Raw genomic sequence first — 15,989 nt, forward strand, 5'->3', positions numbered from 1 at the left:
ACACAATTTAATCTGGGTGATTTAGATCTGGGAGAGCTGTTGAAAATGTAGTCTCACCTATCCTCTTTGCCCTCCCCCGCCCCCAGCCTTCAGAGATAAGACTGGCTCAGGGCTCTCTAGGGAACCCAAGGCCAGGGCCTTTTGGACTCTTAGACAGGCGTGCATGACTCTTTGGGGGCTCTGATGAACATTTCCCCTGCCAGCACCTCTGGATAAAGGTGTGTGTGTGTGGGTGATGAGTTTACCCACTTAAATAAAACTCAGAGATTTCTCAAGGTATGAAGAGAAAAGGTTTTTATTTCAATTCTCAAGAATTGGACCCCTTGCTCCATCTTAAATATGGAGAAAAAGAAAAAGGGGTAAAGAGCAGGAAATCCAAGATCCATTTATAGTGCAACTCCCCCGACACACACACACACACACACACACACACACACACACACACACAGACACTGACCTGTTAGTGAGGAATGTGGTCTTCACTATCTAGGCCACAATTACTCTAAAGAACAAGCATAGAATTCAAACAGAGACAAGTGCTCCCCCTCCAGGACAAGGAATGTAGAACCATCTGGACTAAAGTCCAGATAAGACAAAAGTCAGTTTACTCTTTACATTCTGGTCAAGGTAACAGAAAATTGATTGTCAGGGGAGGAGGGGCAGAAGGAACATAACACACAGCTTTACTATTTCTGATCTATAACATTCTACTGAAGAAATCTCAGCCTTTATCCCATTCAGATGGATTAATGGGGATGAACTAAATGTAGGTGGAAAGAGCAATTCTTTGGCCCTGCCTTCCCGGTCTGGCACAGCCCGCCCCCAGTTTGGTCAGTCCTTTTTTTTTGTATTTGTAAGATCTCACTGGGAGAATAGTGCATGGGATAAAAATCCACTTAAAAATATAGAGACTCCTCTTATTTTGGCTTTTCTAGGGGAAAAGGGCACACTCCAAGTCTCACAAAATTAGTGAAGGTCAAGGGGCTGCCTCGAGGTGATAGTCAAGTAAGATTATATGGCCTAATGGGATCCTCGGTGGTACAGTGTTATTAATCTGAAAGATGCCTTCTGGCCTTGCCCCTCCATCACGAGAGCAGGGACATCTTTGCATTCACCTGGAAAAAATCTTAAAACGGGAAGAAAACAGCAGCTAAAGTGGACAGTCTTGGCCCAGGCTAATCGGAGTCCTCCAATTTATTTGGGCATACCCTGGAGGGAATTCTCCATATGTTCCCCTCTCTATCTGGAGTAAAGTTCCTTCAGATTGTGGATGACTTGTTGCTCTCAGGACGAAAATGAGCTGAGCTACAATTAAGTTGTTAAATGATGAAGGGAAACAGGATTCGAGAGTCTTCCTGAAGAAACTATAATTTACTGAGGAGGTCAGATATTTGGGTCATCTCCTCAGTGAAAGGAACAGGAAGATTAGTCTCCAGCTCATCCAAACCATCCTGGATTGACCCCTCCCTCTTATCAAGAGAGAGCTCAGGGCGGCGTGTCCTTGGGCAGAGGCAGCGCCGGGCGCATCGGGCCGGACCGGGACTGGGCCGCCAAGTGCGCCCGGTGCCACACGGCGGAGAAGGGCGGCAAGCACAAGACCGGCCCCAACCTGCACGGGCTGTTCGGCTCCAAGACGGGCCAGGCCGCCGTCTTCTCCTACACCGACGCCAACAAGAACAAAGGCATCACCTGGGCAGAGGACACTTTGATGGATTACCTGGAGAACCCCAAGAAGTACATCCCGGGCACCAAGATGATCTTCGCGGGCATCAAGAAGAAGGGCGAGCGGGCCGACTTGATAGCCTACCTGAAGAAGGCCACCAGCGAGTAGCCGTGCCGCCGCCTTATTTATTGGACGAAGCAGCCCAGGAGACTCCTTTCCTTTTTGTACATGTACCATAACGGCCCTATTTAATTGGTCTCATCGCCCTGAGCGATTCGATCTTGAATGGCTGTTCCAATAGAGAAATTATGCAGATTAGGTAGGCTTGGGGTTAGATAAGAAATCTCCCTTCTCTCTGTTTCGGTCACCACCAAGCTATCACAAGTGAATGTTTATTTTAAAAGATTTAGGCAACTTTTTTTTTTTTTAAGGCAAGGGCTAGGTGCCCGTGCCCCACGTCTTAGAAAAGTTTTAATTAAATCTGGCTTCTTTCACCAAACTCTGGGGGAAGCCTACTTAATAATTTCATATGACTTTTACCAGTTACGGGTTTTGGGGGGTGGGGGAATTGTTCTGGGGGGGGGGGTTATGCCCCAGCCTGTCCAAAGACCAGTCCTATTGAATCCCATCTTAAGTTCCCTAACTTTGTGCATAAGTAACTTAAATTACAATGATTTCATTAAATACTGCCTTTCACTTGTTGAAAGGCATTTCAGTGTATTGTCTAAGGACTTGAGTAAAGGTCATCCCATCCCTGCTGGAGTTCAGTTGGAGATAGGATCTCCTGAAGACCTGTTGAATGGAAAGATTACAGATATGTTCTTAGTATGTGAATAACAGTGGTATATTCGCTTGGAGAGTCCAGTTTAGGGATGTACCATTAGTACTACATCTGTAGCCATATTTAAAACTTAATGCACTTGGAGGATTCAGTTGTATGGAGATGTGCCATTAGTGCATCCATGGTCACCCCCAAAACTTGATTCAGCCATTAAACATTTGTGAATATACTTTTCCTGAAAAAAAAGAGAGAGAGAGAGAGAGAGCTCAGGAGGTTCCTGGGATTGATTTAGGTTATGGATTGATTCATATGCTTAAAACTCAAAGGCTGTATAAGAAATTGTTACTTGAGGAACCGGAGACCTTAGTGTGGGAAGGTGAAGAGAAGGAGGATGTTGGGAGACTGCAGCAACCCTTAGTGCAGCCTCCAGTCTTAACTTTGCCCACCCTGGACAAGCCTTTTCATTTGGTTGTCTCTGGACACCAGGGCACAACTCTGGGTGTGTTAACCCAGTCCTGGGCAGGGCAACGTCAACTGGTGGCTTTCCTATCCAAACTACTCCACCAACCCTCAGGGGTGACCTGAATGAGCCCAAGCAGTGGCAACCACCACACAATTTGTGGAGGAGAGCAGGAAGTTGATTTTGGGGGACCCTTAGTGGTCAGTGCCCTACACCAAGTTCAGACTATTTTAAGCCAAAAAGCTGGGAGGTGGCTGACAGGTTCTAGGATTCTAAATGGAAAGGGATGCTCTTATTACAACTACAGACAGTCATTTGAACCTAGCATCTTTGATGTGAAAAGGAAAGGGTGATGGCCTCAGGGGGGTTGGGGATGACTGACAAGACTTGGTAAACTATCAAACCAAATCTGGTTTGATTTAAGGGAGGTCCCTTTTGAAACAGGGAGAAGGTTGTTTATTGATGGGTCCTCCAGAGTGCTAGAAAGAAAACATAGAAATGGGTATGCTATTATAGATAGGGAAGGCTGGCATGTGATAGAATCTGGACCCCTCCCTAGACAGCGGTCTGCTCAAATCTGTGAATTGTGTGCCTCGAACAAGGCTCTTAGGATTTTAGATGGAAAATCTGGGAAGATAGAGGGCTTATTAATAGCAGGGAAAAGGAGTTGGTACATAGGGAATTGATCAAAGAAATATTAGAAAACCTACTCTTCCCCTCAGAGATTGCTGTGGTACAAGTGGGGGGCTAACAAAAGGGAAGCTCCGCTGAGGTGATAAGGAATAGATTAGCTGATGAGGAGGCAAAATGGGCTTTGCTAGAGGAAGTTGGGACCAAGATGTTGGTTCTCATCCCAGAAATTCCACCCCCTGAGTCAAACTCCATACTCAATGAGAAGGAAGAGGAAAAAGCTGTTAAGAGCTATTAAGACAGAAGAAGGGTGTTGAATAAAGAAATAGCAAGAGAAATCTTAGGAGTCTTCCATCAGGGAAGCCATTGGGGTATCCAATCGAGGTGTGATGAATTCTTTTTTTTTTAATTAATTAATTTATTTATTTTGAATTTTACAATTTCCCCCCAATCTCACTTCCCTCACCCCAGCCCCCATAGAAGGCAGTCTGTGAATCTTTACATTGTTTCCATAGTATGCATTGATCTAAGTTGAATGTTAGGAGAGAGAAATCATATCCTTAAGGAAAAAGAATAAAAGATAGCAAAATTACATAATAAGATAAGGGGTATAAATTAAAGGTAATAGTCTGTGATCTTTGTTCAAACTCCACAATTCTTTCTCTGGATATGAAGTGTGATGCATTCTTATGGATCTATGGGTGTATAGGAATATACACATTAGCTAAACAAATTGCTGGAAGGTGCCTTATATATCAAAGAGTTAACAAGAAGATGATGAGGAAACCAGGGCCCGGTGGCAGGCAGATCAGTCTGAAGCCCTTCCAGAGCATCCAGGTGGATTATACTGAGATGCCATCCATGGGAAAGTTAAAATATTTATTGGTCATAATGGATCACCTTACTGGCTGGGTGGAAGCTTACCCTTCAAGCACAGCCACTGCCTCTGGGGTTAGTAAGGCCATCTTAGAGCCAAATTATTCTTCATTTGGGGCTGGTGAAAAGGATTGACTCTGATAATGGGACACAATTTACATCAAAGGTATTACAGAATGTTATGAGTTGCACGGGCATGCATAGGGAATTTCATGTCCCATGGCATCCTTCTTCTTCCAGCAAGGTAGAAAGGATGAACCAAACATTAAAAAAAAAATCAATTACTGAAGTTGGCACTTGAGACACAGTTACTGTGGACCCAGTGGCTCTCAATTTCTCTGTTGAGGATTAAAACAGCCTCCAGAAAAACCATTGGATTGTCCCCATATGAAAGGTTGTTTGGGTTATCTTATATGGGAAGGGGAACTGAACTCTTTACTCTGGAAACTAAAGACAAATTTTTCAGAAATTACATTTTGGTGGTTTTGTCTTCCCTAACAGATCTTTGGCACATATGTGTGTTTTGCCTCAGACTCCACCATTAGAGTTTCCAGTATATCCTATCAAGCCTGGTAATTGGGTGCTCATAAAGACATGGAGAGAGCTGAAACTTCATCCAAGCTGGGACTGACTGGTCCTGATCCTGTTAACTACAGAGACTGCTCTGTGGATGGCCAAGTGGGGTTGGACTCATTATACTAAAATAGAAGGACCAGTGGAGCAAACCCAAGACTGGAAGGTTCATGGAAATCCAGACCCCTAAAGATTGTTCTTTGTGGAAAGAAGCACTAACGACTGGCAAAAGCAGACTGACTCATTGCTGGGTAGTGTTTGGGGAACTGTTTTTCTGTATCCATATTGTACCACTAGAGAGGGGAAGGGGGAGGTGGAAAAGGAGACACATGGCTTTGAGAACAAATTGAGATTGGGTTTTCATGGGACAGAGTTATATCCCACCTGAGTCTGTGAGTCCTAGTATCTAGGGAGAAAAGCAAAGGGGGTACTAGAAGTGGTGGGAGGTTCTTGCTGAAGGACACCACTATGTTGGCCCTCCTTTTTCTAGTCCTCGCTGGCTTGGTGAGGGCTGTATATCCAGCCCCAGCTCCTGCCCCCTGGGGGGAGGAAAACAAATACATCCAGCTGATGGAAGTCATTGCCCAGACTTTCAGTGTGACTGACTGTTGGATTTGTGGTGGTCCACAGCAGCTTGAGAACTGGCCTTGGGTGCCAGTCTCCCTGAGTCCGGCCTGGATTCTCAGTTCCAGGTCAGAGGTTCATCGTGGAACAGGATTTTGGTCCAGAGAAGAGTAGCATCAGTGGCCTGTGATGGAGTCAGTTCAGGGTGACTATTGTGTACACCAGCCTGGACAGGGCAATTTCTTGGGGAGCAGCAAATGTCTGTGGACTTACATCCAGAAGCAAGTTACCTATACTCTGGATTGTACAATTTACAGGGATAGATGGACCAAGACTCATGTGTGATGTAATGATGAGACCTGGATCCCCTGTAAAGATGTACAAACTGGGGGACTTGTTAAGGGAAACTGTGATTATGAGTTAGTGTGGACCTGCAAGCAAAGTGCTGAAATGGTCATTTGCAAGAAAAATAATTTAAGGAACATCACTAGGTATATTAGCTATTCTTGGGGTTGGTCCAATGGCACAAAATATGGGATTTATTTTGATAAATTTTGGAGCAAGGAAGACTTGTCTAAAGACATTGGCATAAAAACTTGCCAGTGGCCGGAGGTACAGCAGCTTTGGAAATGTAACTATTATCGTGATGATTATATCGGCTATTTAGGAGGGCCCCTCAGAAGTAAGGAGGAACAGGACTATCCATTTGTTGGAAACCGAGAAACTATATTCCTGGAAGACTAACCAGCTCTAAAGGGACATTATTGGATTTGTGGGATGACTGCCTATACCCATTTGTCCAAAGGCTGGTCAGGGAGTTGTTATATAGGGTTGGTAAGGCCAAAATTTTTCTTACTGCCTGGAGAAGCAGGAGACCAGTTAGGGGTAAGGTTATATGATGACTTAAGCCAAAAGAAAAGGAATGTGGATACCTCATTAACCAAGACTGGAGATGCCAATGGGTGGGGAGATACGTGGCCCCCAGAAAGAATTATCCAGACTTATGGATCTACTACTGGGGCACAAGGTGGAAGTTGGAGCTATAGAAACCCAATTCATATCTTGAATAGAATAATTAGACTCCAAGCTTTAGTGGAAATAATTACCAAGCCAGCAGCTAGGACCTTGGACTTGCTGACTGACCAAGCCACACAAACAGGCAAGACAATTATTCAACATAGATTGTTATTAGACTACCTGCTTGCTGAAGGAAGGGGAGTCTGTGGTAAACTGAACTGATCAAGTTGTTACCTAAAGATAGATGATAATGGGCAGGTGGTAAAGGAAATAAGCAGGGATATCAGAAAGTTGGCACATGTGCCAGTCCAAATCTTGACAAACCCATTTATTACCTCTTGGATGCATTGGTTTACTGGTTCATGGTGAAAACAGTTGCTGGGTATCTTACTATTGGCCCTAAATTGGATCATCCTATTAACTTTGTATCTCCCATGTATGATCCAGTTAACAACTCAAATAGCACAAAATTCTATCAGTAAATTAGGATGGCTATGCATCTCTAATAATGAAGAGGTAAAAACATTGATTGAAAAGGTCAGTAGTCCTATCAAGGATGAGGACTGTGAATTAATGTTAAAACAATTTGGGGAAGACACAGAAGGTGAAGAGTGAAGACCAAGGTCTTATTTTTAAAAAGGGGGGAGGGTGTATGTTGTCCTTGGTCTCCACAGGGTTGAGGCTCCCTATGAAATCCATTACAAAGAGGAATGGCCCCAGCCAATCAGAAAACCTGAGAGAGTTCTCCTAATCCCATTCCAAAAATAACAAACCTGAGATTAGAAGAAACCAGTCCCTAACCTGTCAAGATTGACCTAGAGATCTTGACCTAATGCAACTGAGTTAATTCAATTAGATATTTGAATATTATCCCACACTTCCCCTGTGACAATTGATGTTCATCAATATGTGTCACATGATGGGGTAAATCATATTAGGGACTTGTCATGGGATGGGCATACCTCTTAGATTGTAACTCCAATTCTGTGAGCCTATGAAAATTCAGGTGGGAGGGGACAGGGTTTATATAATAAAGATGGAAGTGTACTTCAGGCTGGGGAGCACCTGTATCTTGCAAGACTTGTGAATAAAGTGTTCAGTTCTTGTCTCATTCCAGCAGATTTCTTTCACAGCTAGAGAACACTGGATATCACCTGTTTCTTCCCCAATGACTCTTATTCATTGATTTATTTTCCCACTATATTCAAAGATAGTTTGCACCAGTCATTTTTGCAAGGTTTTGAATTTCACATGTTTCTTCCTCCCTCCCTGCCCTGATAGAAAGCAACCTAATGTAGTTCTGCATTGATCATTTCCCTTTATAGTCATATTGGTCAATCTGATAAGTGTGGTGTGATGATGGGCTTCCCTGCAGTTCTCTCCTCGATAGTGATTTGGAGCATCTATGAAAAACTGACTAGAGATAGCTTTGATACCTTCATCTAAGAATCATTGTTCCAATGTTTGGGAATGACTGCTGTTCTTAAAAGATTTGACTCAGTTCTCTTTGTGTTTTAGAAATGAGTCCTTGATCAGAAATGCCAGCTTGCCTCTCTCTGCCTTTCTCCTGCCACTCACTCACTCATTCACCCTCTCTCTGCCTCTCTCTGCCATTCACTCACTCACTTGCTGGGAGCCAGGGTCTCTTAGCTGCTTGACACAGTCGCAACAGGAAGACTCAAGGCGATCACACTGCCTGATGGAGCAACATTTCCTTCTTCAGTATATATAGGGATTTCATGCATACCAATATTTACAGATCTATTATTGATTGCAATACTTCCTCACCCTAATAGTGTAATGACTATAAAGGAAGGATTTCAGAGAAATTCCTTGAATTGTAAACTCTGTCCAAATTTAACAGGACTCCCTCTCCCTGAGACATACAAAAGGCTGTTCAATATTATGGAATCTCTGGAAAACCCAACACTGGGAATTCCAAGGAGATGTCAGAATATATACAGGGAAAACAGATACAAGATGGGTCAGATAGAATTCCAGGGAAATTAACAGTTTTGCCCCCCTTACCATACACAGGAATATATGATAAAGATGGTGAGAGAATAGTTAGTATAGGTGACCGATATGTGAACTCTAACAGCTTTAGTTTCTTGGGAAAGAATCAAAAAGTCACAGCAACTGTGGTTTCTGCCAACAAGGCCTGAAAGAAAAATTGGTTACTGTAAGAGTTAACGGATGGATGGAGAAGCATAAAGACACTCACTATAGATTGTTAAGGGAGTGTATCAAAGAACATTACTTACACAGAAAATATAAAAAACTTTCCATTAAAAGAATTGCTTAATTAACAACTTTAAATGAATTAACAATTATACCATGTAGTAATAAACAAGGTAACATAGGTTGAGGTCATCATGGTCTGAGTAGGGATAAGAAATCAATGAACTATATGATTGTTAATTAAACTTGCAATCACATGATTAAACTTGTAACCACATGAATTATATGATTGATGATGAAAATCTACACTTTTGTAACCAAGGAAATGATCTCAGCTTGCTTGTCTGCTTGAAACATACATGATTCTGAGACTAAAAATAAATCAAGCACCTGACAGTCAGTCAACCTGCTCCTGCCTATACCCACTTGTTGACTCAACTCATTTCGCTGACTCTATCCCTCCTGTCAGGTGCCAAGGACGCCACGGAGGTTGGGCCCCCGCACTCACTCACTCATTCACCCTCTCTCCTGCCACTCACTCACTCACTCATTCACCCTCTCTCTTCTTCTCACTACTGTTTCTTTTGCACCCAATCCATTCTATTCCCAACCCTCCCCCCACCCCAGGTTTTCTTGGGAGGTAGATTTCCAAGTATTTGATGTTCTCTACAGTTATTTCAATTAGAATTTTTCTATCTCTTGTTCTTGGGCTGATGATTTCTGTGGGTTTATTTTATTTACTGCTACTTACATCCTGAATTTGTTGTTTCAAGGAGTTTTTTAGATGATTTTCTTGGGTTCTCTGGGCATAACATCTTATCATCTGCACACAGTGAAAGTTTAGCTTCTTTATTGCCAATTCTGATTCCTTCAATTTCTTTTTCTTCTCTTATTGCTGCTTCTAGAATTTCCAATATTAGATTGAATTGAAATGGTGAGCATGGGCATCCTTGTTTCACACCTGAATTTACTGGAAATGCTCTGACTTTCTTTCCATCAAATATTAATATTTGTTGATGGTTTTAGATGTTTTAGATAGATGCTATTCATTATTTTAAGGAACGCTGCATTTATTCCTAAACTTTCTAGGGTTTTTAATAAGAATGGATATTGTATTTTACCAAAGGCTTTTTCAGCCTCTACTGAGATAATCATATGACTTTTGCTGGGTTTTCTCTTGATCGGGTCAATGAATTTGAGTGTTTTCCTAAAGTTGAATCAACCCTACCTGCCTGCCTGGTATAAATCCAACCTGATCATGGTGTATTATCCTGGTATTGACTTCCGGTGGTCTCATTGCTAAAATTTTTATTTAAGATTTTTACTTCAATCTTCATTAGGGAGATTGGTCTATAATTTTCTTGGTCTGTGTTGGTTCTTCCTGATTTAAGTTATCAGCACCATGTTGGTGTCATAAAAGAGAATTCCTTTCCCTCCTAGTTTTTTTTTTAATAGTTCATATATTCTCTTTTGCTGCCCGACAGGCGCCACCACGGGTCGCATGCTTGCTCCTGGGAAGGGCCTGTCCCAGTCGGCTCTGCCGTACCACCGCGGCGTGCCCACGTGGCTGAAGCTCACCTTGGACGACGGGAAGGAGCAGATCTACAAGCTGGCCAAGAAGGGCCTGACGCCCTCCCAGATCGGCGTTATCCTGAGGGATTCTCATGGAGTGGCCCAAGTTCGATTTGCCACTGGCAGCAAGATTTTGAGAATTCTAAAGTCTAAGGGACTTGCCCCTGATCTTCCCGAAGATCTTTATCACCTGATCAAGAAAGCCGTAGCTGTTCGCATGCACCTTAGAAAGAAACAGAAAGGATAAGGATTCTAAATTTCGTCTGATTCTTAATGAGAGCCGAATTCACAGACTGGCTCGGTATTACAAGACCAAGAGACTTCTTCCACCCAACTGGAAATATGAATCATCCACAGCCTCTGCTTTGGTTGAATGAACTTCGATTTTATGTACTAAAGGAATAAAATTACCTTGATTTCAAAAATAGTTCATATAGAATAGGAATCGATTGTTCCTTAAATGTTGGGTAGAATTCACTTCTAAATTCATCTACACTTGGAGACTTTTTCTTTGGAAATTTAGGGATGGTTTCTTCAATTTTTTTTTCTGAAATGGGTTTATTTATTTAAGTCATTTATTTCCTCTTCTATTAATCTGGGCAGTTTGTATTTTGATAAATATTCATCCAGTTCACTCAAGTTCTCTGTCTCTGTCTTTCTGTCTCTGTCTCTCTGTCTTTCTGTCTGTCTTCTGTCTGTCTTCCTGTCTTTCTTCCGTCTTTCTTTCTTTCTGTCTTTCTTCTTTCTTCCGTCTTTCTTTCTTTCTGTCTTCTTTCTTCCGTCTTTCTTTCTTTCTTTCTGTCTTTCTTCCATCTTTCTTTCTTTCGTCTTTTTTCTTTCTTCTGTCTTTCTTTCTGTCTTTCTTCTTTCTTCCATTTTTCTGTTTTTCTTCTTTCTTCTTTCTTTCGTCTTTCGTCTTTCTTTTGTCTTCCTTTCTGTCTTTCTTTATTTCTGTATTTCTTCTTTCTTCTATCTTTCTTTCTTTCGTCTTTCTTCTTTCTTCTGTCTGTCTTTCTGTCTTTCTGTCTTTCTTCCATCTTCCTTTCTTTCTTCTATCTTTCTGCCTTTCTTCTTTCTTCTTTGTTTCTGTCTGTCTTTCCATCTGTCCTTCCATCTTTCGTCCTTCCATCTTCTGTCTTCTGTCTGTCAGTCTTTCTGTCTGTCTGTCTGACAGAAAGACAGAAGGTGAATAAATGAGTGGCGAGAGAGGCAGAGAGAGGCAAGCTGGCATTTCTGCTCAAGGACTCATTTCTAAAACACATAGAGAACTGAGTCAAATCTTTTAAGAATACAAGTCATTCCCAAATGATGGAACAATGATTCTTAGATGTAGATATCAAAGCTATCTCTAGTCAGTTTTTTTTTAGATTTTTTTTCAAGGCAATGGGGTTAAGTGGCTTGCCCAAGGCCACACGACTAGGTAATTATTAAGTGTCTGAGGTCGGATTTGAACCCAGGTACACCTGACTCCAAGGCTGGTGCTCTATCCACTGTGGCACCTAACCGCCCTTCTAGTCGGTTTTTCATAAGAAGCTCCAAATCACTATTGATGAGAAAAAGGCAAAGTAAAAGAACTGCAGGGAAGCACATCATCACACCACACTTATCAGATTGACCAATATGACTATAAAGGGAAATGATCAATACAGAACCTACATTACGTTGCTTTCTATGGGGGAAGGAGGGAGGAACGGGGAGAGGATGGAAGAAAAACGTGAAATTGAAAACCTTGTAAAAAATGATTGTTGAAATCTATCTTTGCATATAGTGGGAAAAATAAATGAATTATAATACTTTGGTCATGCCTAGAGAAGTCATTGGGGAAGAAAAAGACAATATTCCAAAACAAAATAAAGCTTTTCAAAGTCAAGTACCTCTGAGCCAGTTGTCTGAAATCACTGAAGATCACTAAGCAGCAGAGCACACTGTGGGGGGGGAGTTGTTTTTTCCTTGGGTGAGGCCCAGGTTTTCAAGGGTACTATATTACAGGGGGGGGAGACAGAGACAGAGATTGAGAAGGAGAAGGAGACGGAGACGGGGGGAGGGGGAGAGAGAGAGAGAGAGAGAGAGAGAGAGAGAGAGAGAGAGAGAGAAACAGACAAACAAAGGGGGGAGGAAGGGAAGTGATGAGTCTCCTTCTGCACTCTTTTTGCAGTTTCCTCTGAGTGTGTGAAAATGATTCTGAGTGAGTAAGATAAAAAATTGATGAAATAGATAAAGAAATAAATGGATGGATACATGATAGATAGATAGATAGAAAGATAGATAGATAGATAGATAGACAGATAGATAGATAGACAGAAAAAGGGAGGGGGAAGGAAGGGAAGCAATTAGTTTCCTTCTGCACTCATTTTACACTTTCGTTGGGTGTGTGAAAATGATTTTTCTCTAGAGAGAGTTGGTGAGAGATAGAAAAACAGATAGATAAAGCGTCTAGTGAGCTGTCGCTGGCCCTTGAAAATCCAGTGTAGAGGGTGTGAATCTAGTGCTGGGCCGTACCCATATCCAGCAGGTCTCCAAGGTGAACAGCCTCTGGCATGTTGGAACAATGTAGGTAAGGGACACGTTGCCACCATCTCCTGACCTTCCTGCACCCCTGCTCCTCAACATCTCCCTGTCAGGCCTGCCAAAGAGTTGTGTGGTTATGTCTGTCTGTCTGTCTGTCTGTCTGTCTGTCTGTCTGTCTATGGCTCCCTTGGCTGGGCTGAATCCCTGTGTATATGGAGAGGTGGATTTGGAATCCTGGGGAATAACGTGCCATGCCCCGGCGACCAAAAGCCCACCTTTTTTGTTTTTTTATTAGAGATTGTATTTGAGTTTTACAATTTTTCTCCCAATCTTACTTCCCTTCCCCCCCAACAGAAAGCAATCTGTCGGTCTTTACTTTGTTTCCATGTTGTACATTGATCCAAATTGAGTGTAATGAGAGAGAAATTATATCCTTCAGGAAGAAACAAAAAGTATAAGAGATGACAAGATCAGACAATAAGGTAGCTTTTTTTTCTAACTTTAAGGTAAAATAGTCCTTGAACTTTTTTTCAAACTCCACAGTTGTTTCTCTGGATACAGGTGGTGTTCTCCATTGCAGAGAGCCCAAAATTGTCCCCGATTGTTGCACTGATGGAATGAGCAAGTCCTTCAAGGTTGAACATCACCCCCGTGTTGCTATTAGGGTGTACAGTGTTTTCTGCTTCTGCTCATCTCACTCAGCATCAGTTCACGCAAATCCCTCCAGGCTTCCCTGAATTCCCATCTCTCCTGGTTTCTAATAGAACAATAGTGTCCCATGACATACATATACCACAGTTTGCTAAGCCATTCCCCAACTGAAGGACATTTATTTGATTTCCAATTCTTTGCCACCACAAACAGGGCTGCTGTGAATATTTTTCTAAAGTGATGTTTTTACCCTTTGTCATCATCTCTACAGGGTATAGACCCAGGAGTGGTATTGCTGGATCAAAGGGTATGCTCATTTTTGTTGCCCTTTGGGCATAGTTCCAAATTTCTCTCCAGAAAGGTTGGATGAGTTCAAAGCTCCACCAACAGTGTAATAGTGTCCCAGATTTCCCACGACCCTTCCGACAATGATCGTTATCCTTTCTGGTCATATTGGCCCGTCTGAGAGTTGTGAGGTGGTACCTCAGAGAAGCTTTAATTTGCATTTCTCTAATAAGTAATGATTTTGAGCAATTTTTCATGTGACTATGAATTGCTTTGATCTCCTCATCTGTAAATTACCTTTGCATATCCTTTAACCATTTGTCAACTGGGGAATGGCTTTTAAAAAAAATATGACGCAGTTCTCTGTATATTTTAGAAATGACCGACACTGAGTTTAAACGGCATTCAGTTGCCCATTGTCCTGACTTTTTACATTTAGGACAGGGTGTGGTGGGTCTATTCCTTCCTCCTTTATCGAGGCACTCTTTCTTCATATGTCCAATCCTGCCACACTTGAAACATTTTATGCTACTTTTATTAAAGCCCCTAGCCATAGCTTGAGCCATGATTTCAGCTGCCTATGCTGCAGAACCTATGCTGGAACATCTTTGAATCATCTTCCAATGAGGCGTCCCGTCTGCTCCCTATTAAAGCTTTTTTGCAATCCATGTTACAATGATTCCTTATCATTTGTTTCAATAGAGTGTACCCAGGGTGTCCCCCAGACTCTTAGCTCCTGGATTCTGGCCACAAAGTCAACAAAAGGTTCCTCGGGTTTTTGTATGATAGTGGCAAGGGGCTTTTTACTTTCTCCAGATCCAGGGACTCTACCCCAAGCCTCTGGTGCACATTTTGCAAGTCTTTCATAAGTTTCCAAAGTATGGGTGATCTGCTGACCAACTGGACAATACTGTCCAGTTCCTGTCATTTGCTCAAAGTACGTGTTAGCATTGATTGGATTCCCTGGATTTAATGAAGCTGCTACGTTCCTGCAATGTTCCGTCAATTCTGACATCCAGGCTACTGCTTCACAGGGTGTTAGACAGTCCCTGATTACTACCTTCCAATCATTTGGTGTAAGAACATCAGTTTCCAAATTTTTTAACTGCAAATGTACATGCGGTGATTTCACCCCATTTTCTTTAACTTCCTCCTTTAGCTCTTTTATTTGACTGATAGGAACCACATTATGTCTTCTGATTCTAGCTTGTTGTCCAGTATTAGGATCCTCTTGAGTATCTAAGACAGGCATCAATATTCCCCGTCTGTAAGGTTTTCTTCCTCTTGGAGTGCCTGAAATAACCCCCTTTTAAGAGGTGATAAGGTGAATTCCTTATTTTCTGAACTAATGAATGATTTCTGGAACCCTTTTTGGCTGTCTATGGGTTAATTCATAAGGTTCTTAACTGGCTTTTGACCTATTAAAAGTGTAACCAACTGACTGCATTTCTCCAATAATTCTGTGACTGCTTTTTCTAATCTATCCATTGTTTCCTTGTTAACCCTTTCTCTTTCGTTTTTACCTTTTTTTTAGGTTTTTGCAAGGTAAACGGGATTAAATGGCTTGCCCAAGGCCACACAGCTAGGTAATTATTAAGTGTCTGAGGCTGGAGTTGAACTCAGGTACTCCTGACTCCAGGGCCAGTGCTCTACCCATTGTACCACCTAGGCACCCCTCCCTTTCATTTTTAAACGGACCGAACTCCAGATACAATAAGTTGTTAAGGACTGGAGAACTGGGCGTCTCTTGACCAGACCTAGGAGAAGAAGCTTGCATTTCTGTGTTAAACTTCCTAGGGCATTGTAAGTACCATTCATCTGCATAAACAGATCTAACCAAATTATGCATAAAACATATTCCTTCAGTCACAGGTTCGTGCTTATGAAGTTCAGTCATTTGTTCCCCTACTATGATTCAATCATTCATGTCACTGGGCATTCTGTCTAGCACCCAGGGGATACTTTATAAACTACTCCTAAATATTTCCTCATATCTCTGATTTGTACTGTACAACCCTATTTCTTTATGGCTTGTGCGTGTCTTTATCCAAAATCCCTAATACTTGTCCCATGATAAGAATATTCTTACCTCACCAGTCTGTACACTGGGCTGGAGTCCAGAGACCTCCTGGATCCATGGAGGCTGATCCACCCTGTGGGTGAAGTCCTTTGATGATCTTCCCCTACCCCGACAGGGCACCAACTCCCTTGGGTTCTTTGACCAGCAA

General features: G+C 42.2%; 1 pseudogene; it reads left to right on the forward strand.

Moving 5' to 3' along the window:
* The first annotated feature begins 10,235 nt into the window (after positions 1-10,235).
* On the forward strand, positions 10,236-10,694 carry LOC141517199 (small ribosomal subunit protein uS15-like; annotated as a pseudogene).
* Positions 10,695-15,989: the final 5,295 nt, after the last annotated feature.

Source organism: Macrotis lagotis, chromosome 3 (genome assembly GCF_037893015.1).
Source record: "Macrotis lagotis isolate mMagLag1 chromosome 3, bilby.v1.9.chrom.fasta, whole genome shotgun sequence".
NCBI lineage: Eukaryota > Metazoa > Chordata > Mammalia > Peramelemorphia > Peramelidae > Macrotis > Macrotis lagotis.